The sequence below is a fragment of the Phoxinus phoxinus genome, assembly GCF_949152265.1.
Source record: "Phoxinus phoxinus genome assembly, chromosome: 12".
NCBI classification, from domain to species: domain Eukaryota; kingdom Metazoa; phylum Chordata; class Actinopteri; order Cypriniformes; family Leuciscidae; genus Phoxinus; species Phoxinus phoxinus.
In genome coordinates this window covers 7,986,371-7,995,932 of record NC_136887.1, presented here as the reverse complement: position 1 = coordinate 7,995,932, position 9,562 = coordinate 7,986,371, and the positions used below count along the sequence as shown (strand labels likewise).

The 9,562-nt window shown below is 36.5% G+C and overlaps 1 long non-coding RNA gene across 1 annotated transcript; it reads left to right on the top strand.

Moving 5' to 3' along the window:
* The first annotated feature begins 5,460 nt into the window (after nt 1-5,460).
* On the top strand, nt 5,461-9,327 carry LOC307008202. The gene is made up of 6 exons (XR_013799775.1): nt 5,461-5,547; nt 5,658-5,740; nt 7,055-7,184; nt 7,592-7,714; nt 8,584-8,751; nt 8,845-9,327. It is a non-coding gene; the product is annotated as an uncharacterized lncRNA (long non-coding RNA).
* The last annotated feature ends 235 nt before the right edge of the window (nt 9,328-9,562 follow it).

Below are 9,562 nucleotides of genomic sequence, written 5' to 3'. Positions count from 1 at the left end.
AGAAACCAAACAGAAGAAGAGTTAGGAGCGCGAAATCTGAAAGGCATTTGGCACATATATCTGAATGGTAAATATCCTGTATTTGGCTGACATAATCCCTTAGATAACGATGAATTTCACTAGAATTTCGAATTGTAGAATTTGTGAATTTCGACTGTAATACTTACTATACACATACAGCTTGTATGAATGGGAGGGACTATTGACAAGCTATAGCCGACAGCTAGCTAACGTAACTGTACGTTTTTTCTCTCTCGATACCATCGTATCAATTGATTTTGATTAATATGCGCGATAGGGATATTGATGTAGGGATTTTCATGACTCAAGTCATGTTTTTCTGTTATTATTAGTAGTAGTTAAGGTGATTGAGTGGCGTATTTCAGTGTTTTACTTTGTGTATATATTTTAATAAAGACCCTGTTATTCTCAGTCCCTCATATAGCCTGTGAGTTATTTTTTTCTTGGGGGGGGGGGGGGGGGGGTGCCCTTTTTTCATGTCAGAGCAACTGCCCCTCGAAATTCCTGTGCACGTCCCTGATCAGGACATCCTGGCTAGTGTCTGTCGCGTATGGCTAGAGGCGAATGACCGGATGATGGGCCTATTTGGGAGAAAGTCCAGGGCTGTTTTTTTAGCCCCAGTCCGTCCCTGATTAGTGGGGTTAAGATCCTCTTTAGATTCTTCCACCATTAAAAGATTAAATGATCCAGGGGGCAGTTTACCACGGAATCCATGAATAAATAGGTTTGTTTAAAGTCTTTGTAAAGGCAATTCAGAGATTTGTTTCTGATGAATCAGATAAATTCAATTCAATTCAATTCAAGTTTATTTGTATAGCGCTTTTCACAATACATATTGTTTCAAAGCAGCTTTACAGAAAATGCATTTCAAAAATATACATACAAAAATACAGTTAGTTAATCATAAAATTTAGGGCATAACATATCGCCGGCGTTGGGTCGTCTCTTCACAGGCGTCGAGTCGTCTCATCACAGGCGTTGGGGCATCTGAAGTCTCCATGAGAGGCTGGATACATAACTGGAGCTGACAAACTCTATTTGAGTTAACAAAAAAGGCAGATGGGAAATAATTAGCGTAGCTGCTGTTCATAATATGAATGCATTTGATCTGATTTAACTGTAGTATAAAAGGTATGAGATGCATCATGTGAATGCTTGGCTAAAGAGATGCGTCTTTAATCTAGTTTTAAACTGGGAGAGCGAGTCTGAGCCTCGGACAATATCAGGAAGGCTATTCCAGAGTTTAGGAGCTAGATGTGAAAACGCCCTCCCTCCTTTAGTGGACTTAGTTATCCTAGGTACGACCAGAAGCCTCGAATTTAGCGATCTTAAAGAGCGCGATGGATTATATGGCGATAGAAGATCTCTTAAATACACAGGAGCTAAACCATTTAGGGCTTTATAGGTCAGTAACAATACTTTGTAATTGTTACGGAACTTAATAGGTAACCAGTGTAGAGATGATAAAATTGGCGTTATATGATCATATTTTCTTGACCTAGTAAGAACTCTAGCAGCTGCATTTTGGACTAACTGTAGCTTGTTTATGGAGGATGCAGGACAACCAGCTAATAAAGCATTACAGTAATCTAGTCTCGAGGTCATGAATGCATGAACTAACTTTTCTGCATCAGAAACTGATAGCATGTTACGTAGCTTAGCAATGTTTCTAAGGTGGAAAAAGGCTGTTCTTGTGACATTTGAAATATGATTTTCAAAAGACAAGTTGCGGTCTAGTATAACACCCAGGTCTTTTACTGTAGAGGATAAAGTAACAGGACATCCATCTAGATTAAGGTTGTATTGTAAGAGGTTTTGTGGGCAGTTTTTTGGACCAATCAGTAATACCTCCGTTTTCTCTGAATTTAATAGAAGAAAATTACACGTCATCCAATATTTGATATCTTTAACACACTCTGTCACTTTAGATAATTTAGTGTTATCATCTGGTCTTGATGAAATATATAATTGAGTGTCATCAGCATAACAGTGGAAACTTATTCCATGTTTTCTTATAATATTACCAAGTGGCAGCATATAAATTGAGAATAGCAGGGAGCCTAATACAGATCCTTGCGGCACTCCATAATTTACTGACGTTATCTTTGATTTTTCCCCATTTAAATGGACAAAATGGTAACGGTCTGATAGGTACGATCTAAACCAGCTTAATGCCTGTCCCTGAACACCAGTGTAATTTTGAAGTCGATCTAAGAGTATTGTGTGATCTATAGTGTCGAACGCAGCACTAAGATCGAGTAAAACTAGTATTGAGATACAGCCTTGGTCAGAAGCTAAAAGTAAATCATTTGTAATTTTAACCAGCGCAGTTTCTGTGCTATGATGTGGCCTGAATCCTGACTGAAATTTTTCATAGATATCGTTTTCTTGCAAGAAAGAGCACAGTTGAGCGGACACAACTTTTTCTAGTATTTTAGACATAAATGGAAGATTTGAAATGGGTCTGTAATTTGCTAGGTTATTTGGATCTAATTGTGGTTTTTTAATAAGAGGTTTTATAACTGCCAGCTTGAACGTTTTTGGAACATGTCCTAAAGATAGAGACGAGTTAATGATATTGAGAAGAGGCTCTTCCACTACAGGTAACACTTCTTTCAGTAGTTTAGTGGGTATTGGATCTAATAAACATGTTGTTGGTTTAGATGCAGTGATAAGTTTATTTAGCTCTTCCTGTCCTATAGTTGTAAAGCGCTGTAGTTGTTCTTGAGGGACGATAATTGAGGCTGAATCATAAGACGCTGTCAAAGATTGTACATTTACAATTGTGTTTCTGATGCTTTCTATTTTCTCAGTGAAGAAATTCATGAAATCATTACTATTAAAATGTAACGGAATATTTTGTTCAGGTGATGTCTGTTTATTTGTTAATCTAGCCACAGTGTTAAATAAAAACCTTGGATTGTTTTGGTTATTTTCTATTAGTTTGCGGAGATGCTCAGCCCTTGCCGCTTTTAGAGCCTTTTTATAACGTGACATACTGTCTTTCCACGCGATTCTAAAGACCTCTAAATTTGTTTGTTTCCATTTGCGCTCTAAGTTACGAGTTTCTCTCTTGATAACATGCGTAGCACTGTTGTACCATGGTGCTTTAGTTTTCTCTCTAACCTTTTTTAATCTAATTGGTGCAACAATTTCTAATGTACTAGAGAGAATGGTGCTCATACTGCTAGTCATTTCCTCTAGCTCATCTGTTAGTTTGGGTTCACTGAGAAGCTGAGATAGATCAGGTAAGCTATTCAAGAATCTATCTATAGTGGTTGGAAGGATTGTTCTACCTGGTCGATAACGCGGCGCAACATGACACATTTCAGCCGTACGTAGTATGCAAGTTACCATGTAATGATCAGTGACATCATCACTTTGCGGTATAATATCTATATCGGTTGGATCGGTTCCATATGATATAATTAAATCTAAAGTATTATTAAAGGATTAGTTCACTTTTTAAAAAACTTTTGCTGATAATTTACTCACCCCCATGTCATCTAAGATGTCCATGTCTTTCTTTCTTCAGTCGAAAAGAAATTAAGGTTTTTGATGAAAACATTCTAGGATTTTTCTCCATGCAATGTAATGTATTGGGTACCAAACGGTTCAAGGTCAAAATGACAGTTTTAGTGCAGCTTCAAATGGCTTTAAACGACACCAGACGATACATAAGGGTCTTATCTTGCGAAACGATCGCTCATTTCAAAAATAAATAAAAAAGTTTAAGTTTTATAAGCACAAATGCTCGCCTTGCTCTGTTGTGTAATGCACGTTAGTAACGTCACGTAATACGCAATTACGTTCAAAAGGTCACGGTTGACGTAGCCGGAAGTAACGGTACAGAGTCAGTGTTTACCAATGTGAGGAAGGAGGAACATATACACATATTACTGCACATATCAGCAAAAGTTTTTTAAAAAGTGAACTAATCCTTTAAGACGATGAGTGGGACCACTAACGTTTTGCTTGACCCCAAAGGAGTTTAATAAATCTGTAAACGCAGCCCCTAACGCATCATTTGTGTTATCAACGTGTATGTTGAAATCTCCAACAATTATTGCCTTATCGACATTGACCAACAGATCTGAGAGAAAATCTGCAAACTCTTTTAGGAAATCAGCGTAAGGCCCTGGCGGTCTAAAGAAAAATATGTTTTTCTTTAGATCTAAAGAAAAATATGTCTTGCTTATGTTTTATCAATTAATAAAATGTCATTATCATATTTTAAGAAATCATTTGTTTGGAGGATTAATTAAGGACTGTATTTGCTGGAGCAGGTGGATTTGTATCCGCACTGGTGTGTCGGCAAGAACACATAAGACTCAGAGTTTGTAGTGTACTCTTGATTCAGGTTGAATAGTAACAGTGAGTGGTCTGAAATAGTAAAGAATAACAATAATATTAGAGATATACAGCTAAATCAATAACATTCACACAGGCAATAAACCAGTTAGATTATTAAAGTTATTGCAGTTCTTAGTTAATCCACAAGGTGGCGTTCAAGGGACGCACATGGAGTTAGTTGTTATGTGAGACGCCATTATAGTGTCATTACAGGCAGTAACAGCCGATATAGGAAACAGCACATAACACAATATCACACAAGTATAGGCAAATGACCATATAAATCACCATCCAGAGATATCTCACACTATGAACGTACTTAGGCATTACTTATATCAACATAAAGGGTGAACTTTGGCGCTTAGGCGCTAGCGCGATCTGCCGCGATGGCGAACATAACGAGCTCGTGTTAACTCAATAAAGTACACAAATCTGCTTTACACGCATATATAACATCACAGGATAAAAGTAAATAAACAACTTACATTATTGTCACTAACTCGCTCACATAAGACCACTACTGAAGGAAAGATAAGATATTAATCTTCTGCATCGGAGCATTCATATTTGTTCGTCTCATACTGACTGACTAGGCACTGACTGACGTCATTTATTAAACAACGCTCTGATTGGATGAAACCTTCTTAACATCATTATTATCATGTTGATGTGTTTCTCAATACTATCATTTTGATGTGTTTACTATTAAACACACACACACACACACACACACACACACACACACACACAAAGCCCATAAAGCACATTTTAAAAACTTTTTATATATAAAAATTAAATGTATTATTTATTTGCAACAGTTGCGTTAACAGCAGTAATAATACATTTCTGTCTTAAGAACAGCTGATGGATACCGTGCTGCGTTGTCATGGGAACATGATCCAGGTGAAGATAATGAGGAAGTTACGGCTTCTAAACCGTGCATTTTTAGGTGATATTCAAATGACGATTGTTTTCAGCCGCCACATTTATCCACGTCCGATCACTCGCACGATGATTGGCTGTATTCGATTGTTTCCTGAATCACACGTGAACCCTGTCGTAAGATGATTTCTGCGCTCGGATCTAAGTAAAGTAGGCTATAAACGCAGGGATCTTTCTGGAACTTCACATAAACTTCCTCTGAGATTCTAAGGCAACAATCTGAAAAGCAAGGTGAGTTTTTGGAACAGAAACCTACTGAATAACATTTGCTTTGTCTTTGAAATACATCGAGAATCCACAGCATTTGAGGGCAGACATTTAACTTTCTTATTCATTTTTAGGTTCATTTAAGGATCATCATGGCAATGCTGAGAAGTCTTCTGCTTCTTTCTGTTATCTTCTCCATGGGGAATGCAGCCAGGCGGTAACCAAAACATTTAATTGTCAAAACCCTTGCTAGTTTAAATGCATTTTGGGAATGTACAAGATTCCGTTTACTAATATTTGCATGATTAATGAAGGATTTTCAGTGTCAAAGTAGCCTACACAGTTTTTGGCATATAAACACACAAACTTGAGATAAGCTACATGTATATAAAATAAAAAAAAACTTTTTTGCTGTAAACACTAAAAATCCCCATAACATTTATGTAGGCCTACTGGATCCGGGACGTGCAGAGAGTTCCTCAGGGGCAGGGGCTCAAATGTAAAAAGGGGCATATATAGAAGTATATTAAAATAGGAAACCATTATTTTAAATTGTAATATTTTTTTCTGTTTTTTTATTATCAAATAGCCTAAATGCAAGCTTGAAGCGCATAAGACTTAAAAAAAAAATTATGTGTGTGCAAAAATCTAACATTAATAGTCACCATTTTGTGTGTTGTTGTCAGCCTACACTTCACATAATAGGCCTGGGCTTCATTTAACAAACTATTATAGTTTCCTAATGGTATACGGTGTATCAATATAGACTAAATACATTACAAGTGACTTGAATACTTACCATTAATGCTGCTTTTGGTGCTGGTTTTGTGCAGTGCTTTAGTCATTTTAACATCCATTAGTTCAACGACGGAGATTCAGATCGCTTCTATGTAAATTGGTCTGTCCATGAAATTTTCAAACGATTTATTTATAAATGACCGGAAAAAATTACGCTCCACTTCACATTGTCCAATAAAATTAACTTCTTGTGCCAGATGACGATTGGTCGGTGTATTATACATGACAAACAGGCTTCAGTGAATTAAGTAATCTTTTAAAATGTGTTATGTGGATTTGAATCGACACACAACCTTTTATTATAAAAAAATGTAACAATTGTTTGGTTTATTTTTTTCCTGCCGTCGAGCCATATACTCACTAAAAAGAGGCTCGAGAGCGATCGGTTCCCGAGCAGACTGTGGGATACGTTTACACAAGTGCATTTTCATTTTAAAACGTCTAACTTTTGCTACGGTTATGCCTGCCGTCCACACACTACTCCGGAGTTTTAGACCCTCGAAAACGGAGACCGTCAGTCAAGACCGAAGCAAGACACACGCACAACTTGACAAGTGACGCAACGCGTTATAGCAACAACTCCTCAGACTGACAGAAACGTGTGAATGTAGGCTACTTTCGTTTTGTACACATTGTCATGTTAATTATAAGCAAATGCATTTTGTTTTATTGACCACAATATTATCATTTAATATATGTTTGAGACCGGCACTTTTGATTAATTTTGAAATAGGGCAGGGCCTGCTCGAGCACCCACCCCCACCGGATCCACACTTGATTTAGGATGTCCATATGGATGGACAAGTTTTGGACTCCGGTGCTACAAGTACTTCTCTCAATCGGTTAACTGGATCACAGCAGAGGTAATGTATTAGTTACAACAAAGTTATTTGGACAACACTTTATATTAGGTGTCTTTACATCTAAATAAATAGTTTGGTACAATGTATTTATTGTGTGTTTGTGTGGGACAGGTTTGATGCTATGGTTAGGTTTACGGGTGGGTTAACACTGGGTCAACAGAGTAATCCTAGATCTAATTACACCTCTAGTAATTTCTTGGCTTTTTTTTTTTTTTTTTTTTATGTAGGCTACAGATTAAAGACCCTTAATAAGTGGGAATGTTGCTTTTTTTTAAGTGAAATGCTCTTCTGCAAATAATCAATCAGAGCAGACTTTGTTTGCATATGACTAAAATGTTGTTTAAAGTCATTTATGCTTTCTCCTAAAAAAATATTAGATTTTGAAATGACCAAATCTGTCTCTTCAGAGAAACTGTCAAAGTCTTGAGGCGAATCTCGCATCTGTGCATGATCAACAAGAGAATGATTTCCTGCTCAGTCTGTTGCCTTCTTCCACAAGATCTTGGGTTGGTGCTCATGATGGTGAAATAGTAAGTTAAATGGTGCCCTAAATGAACCTATTTGTTTGTCTCAACTGAAATATCTGCTTTAATCAAAGGCAAAGTTTCTAATGAAGATAGTTTGACTTTAAAGATGAACTTCATTAGCTTAAGTCTGACTACAGTAGTGCACTTTTTGGCAGAGGTGGACAAAGTACACAACATCCTTCCTTGAGTGAAAGTACAGATACTACTGGTCAAATATTACTGTTACAAGTAAAAGTTGCAAAGACTTATGTTTACTTAAATTAGTACTTATGTACTTTTACTTAATTATTTGAGTATCAAAAGTAAATGTCAATCCATTGTTTTATTATTGTTGTATGTAATACTTCCAGTACCTTATGCCTCTGAATCTCTGCCTGCCTACCTACCCTCATATCAATATCACATTTATTTCTAGAACACCGTTCCAGTCGTGAGATTGAATGTGAGATTGAATAAGTGCACTCGATAACGTCCACAATGGTTTCGGACACCCAAATGGCTGTTCCCTCAAATAGTGCCCTATTTAAGGTTTTTTGGCTTTAAGTGTTAACCTTACTGTTATCTATAAGCTAGTGTGCTCCAAAACAATGACAAAATTCACATTTAGAAGACAAAATCCAACATTGAAAATGAAAATCCGGTTGCTGTCAGAATCCAACATCAGTTGGTCGTTACTATATAATTTCTACTCCCATTTCCTTGACCAGAAATGTAGTGGATAAAAATATATTTATCTTTCAAATGTAGTGACTTTAAAGTAAAATTTTCCAGAGAAAATAATACTCAAGTACAGATACTCAAAGTGTACTCAAGTTATTGTATTTTGTTACTGTCCACCTCTGCTTTTTGGATTCATTCTCTTCACTTATTAGGACGGAGATTGGTTGTGGAGTGATGGAACTGTGTATGGTTATACCAACTGGTGCTCTGGAGAACCGAACAATGCTGGTGTTCCTGAGAACTGTTTGGAGATCAACTGGACCTTTTTTTTTTTTTTTTTTTTTATTATAATTTGCAATCCTATAATTTCATATCATACGGTAACGTTAAATGAATTGTTTGGATTTCACCAAGTGCCTTAAGTTGAACACTGTAACGATCCGAGTAACTGATTTCTTTATTCCACCCTACAGCGAACCATTGCTGGAACGATGCACCCTGTTCAACCTCAATGGACTATATTTGTGTTTTGGACGCGTGAGATCATATTCTGTCATCCTGCTCCACATTTACTTTGTGCTACATTTACTCTTTCTGATCTTATCTTTACAAAAATGTTATTGTGAAGTCCAATCTCTTCTGAATTTGAATCTCTTCTCAATACTTTTTCTGAAACAGTCCTCAAATGAATAAAAGCATTGAATCAAAGCAAGTGCATTGTGGACAATCAAATAAACGTATATTGCTTAGCAAGGTTTAAGGATTTGGTTAGTAGCTGAATATACTATCATTTGTAATTAAGTTTTTTTTTTTTTTTTTTTTCCATGTGTGCCACAAACAATGAGACAAAACTAAATTGATAATTTTCATAGTCATATGTAACCCGTGCCTACATGTGCTTGTGTTAACGCGTTCCTATGGCGACCGGTCGGAAGTGAGTAACTGATCGTTTTCCCAATAAATAAAAAAATGGGTCATCTTTTTTAAAGTCCACATGAAATCAAAATTATCCATATTTACTTTGTTTGCCTAAATTTATCGTTTTGTGGTGAACAATTCATCCATGCAAGTCAATCCCCACAATTTTTTTTGGCTTCGTAATCTTTAATCAAAATCTGAAAATGCCTCTCCTCTGCATTGGAGGACCTTCCCTGATGACGTAGGTTTGACGGTTTTGGTGTCTGCTTAACA